At 53.9% G+C, this 2,254-nt stretch overlaps 1 protein-coding gene across 1 annotated transcript in view; it reads left to right on the top strand.

The window, feature by feature from the left end:
• The first annotated feature begins 735 nt into the window (after nt 1-735).
• Fat2 (FAT atypical cadherin 2) overlaps nt 736-2,254 on the top strand; it is a 91,879-nt gene continuing 90,360 nt past the window's right edge. Inside the window, exon 1 of the mRNA XM_021213675.2 lies at nt 736-788. The gene's annotated coding sequence lies outside the window, so the exon portion shown is untranslated. The remainder of the gene's footprint in view (nt 789-2,254) is intronic.

Raw genomic sequence — 2,254 nt, 5'->3', positions numbered from 1 at the left:
GTTCCAAGCCCGGGCTGGCTTGGAGCTCACAGCAATCCTCCAGTGGCAGCCTAACAAGTGCTGAGATTTCAGTCATGAACCCACAATCCCTCACTACAACTTTTTACTTTTATTTAATCCTCAAAACCACCCAGGGAGGTAGGAGCTATGAGAGAAGAAAAAGAAAAAGAAAAAAAAAAGGAGGGGCCGGGTGGTGGTGGAAACTGAGGCTCCAGTTCTATAACTGCCCAAGGCTACGTAGTTAGCAGTTGGCAGTGCAGAGCTGGAAGTGTGTGTGTGTGTGGGGGGGGGGAGGGTGTCTGAAAATTAGGAGCGGATAGAACACTGACCTGCAAGCTAAGCCACCTTCTTCACCCTAGAAGTCTGAGGTGACTTTGTATGTCACTACCTGCCCAGGGGCTTGGTTTCTTTAGCTGCAGAACCTGGAAGAGAGGTGGCAAGGGGCCGTCATCTTCGCTGACTTCATCCTTACCCCACTGTGAGCTCTGGGCTGCAAACCAGTTGGCTTCCTTGCTTTCTCTCCCCGCGGTGAGCCAGAGAGCTGGCAGGAGGGGGATGATCCGCCTCACTTCTCCCACCTCCTCTCCCTCCTCCTCTCCCTTCTCCTCCCTGGGCCGGGACACACCTACTCCAACTTTCTCAGCAGCCTCTGGGCTGGGGCAGTGCTGAGAGCCTTTCTGTTCACTCCTCTGTCCCTCACTCTGGAGCCTTCAGCTAAGCCCCGGGGGACAGGGGCCCCAGCCCAGGACCCGCGCCTTCCAGGCACCCTCCCCACCTGAGGGGCACAGGTAAGACCTAGGAAGGGACTGGGAGGTCGGGGATGGGATTGTAAAATGAATTTGTTTTTACGCCTGGTCTCTGAGCAAGCTGGCGCAAGCTCCTGAGAGGTAGTGAGGGAACCAGGAGCTGGCAAGACAGACATAGAGGGGTGGACAGGGACTCCTGTCTTAGTCTCCCTAGGTGGACTGGTGACAGGGATGTGGCCCGCCTGCACCTGGGCACTAGTCAACAGGAAGCTGAAAGGATAAGATCCCGGACTTGAGGAGGAAGAGGAAGGTGCCATTTGCACGAGGGGAAGGTTGGGCTCGTGTCTTCTGCTTTATTCCAAGGCTGAGGCTTCGTTATAGAAGATTTCCTATGCGGTTTTAGAAAGTAAACTGAAGCAAGGGGCTCTTGCCTCTTAGGTGTCTGAGGGGCTCAGAGACCCCCATAGCAGATAAAGCTACTTAGTAAAGAGGAAGACTTGGGAGGGCGTCAGACAGTAGGGCTACCAATGCCTCATCCTGTAGTCCTTTAAGGGTGCCCACCCGGACCCTTGGCTCGCCCGGCTGTGTGACAGGGGCATACGCTGTGACTAAATGTGACTATATGCCAGGAAAGGTGGTGGTTTGACAGGCTCTGAAGGTAGAGCTGACTCAGAAGACAGCAGAGACCAGCTCTGTTCTCATGCCTTGGGGGGGGGGGGGCAGGAGCTGAGTCCAGAGAGCCCGAGTGGAATTCTGAAAAAGCCACTGGGGGCTCAGCTCAGCCCTCCGTGGGAGAAAGATGGTGTGTTCGCCCCTGCACGGGGAGCGGCAAGGCTGTGCTGAGGCTTGCCAGGAGCTCCCAAGGCACCCTCTGCCTAAGACAGGATTCAGAGCCAGTGTCTGGGCTCAGGGACGAGGAGGGAAGTAGAGAGAGAGAGAGAGACTCAAGACTTCTAGCGTTCTAGCCTCGAGCCTCGCTTTCAAGTGTGGAGCTGAGATAGAGCCGACTCACATGCCCTCAGCCTGTGAGAATGATGTGAGAATGATGAGCTCTTCCTGTGCGTTGGGGTCTGTGCTGAGCAGGTGTGCATCGTCTTCTTAGCTTTCCTAGCAGAAGATGTGGCAGTATGAAAAGAGACCATTCACCCAGCTCCCGTGACTCTCACGCTGTATGGCCTGGGACATGTGTCTCTGGGTTGACATTTCTACAAATGGAGTCATGGTATTGGAGGGCCATTAAAATTCATTCATTTTACTTAAAAATTGTTTTACATTGTGTGTGTGTGTGTGTGTGTGTGTGTGTGTGTGTGTGTGTGTGTAAGTATGCAGGCATTTGCATGTCCACAGCATACCTATAGAGGTCAGAGGACAACTTTCAGGAGCCGATTTTCTCCTTCAACCATGCGGATCCCAGGGACAAAACTCAGGTCATCAGGGTCAGCAGCAGGCACCTTTATCTACTGATCTACCTTGCCCACCCTGTTGATGTATTCTCTCTCTCTCTCTCT

This window comes from Mus pahari, chromosome 14 (genome assembly GCF_900095145.1).
Source record: "Mus pahari chromosome 14, PAHARI_EIJ_v1.1, whole genome shotgun sequence".
Classification (NCBI taxonomy): Eukaryota; Metazoa; Chordata; class Mammalia; order Rodentia; family Muridae; genus Mus; species Mus pahari.
Note: the sequence above shows the minus strand (reverse complement) of the source record. Positions and strands in the feature narration are given on the sequence as shown.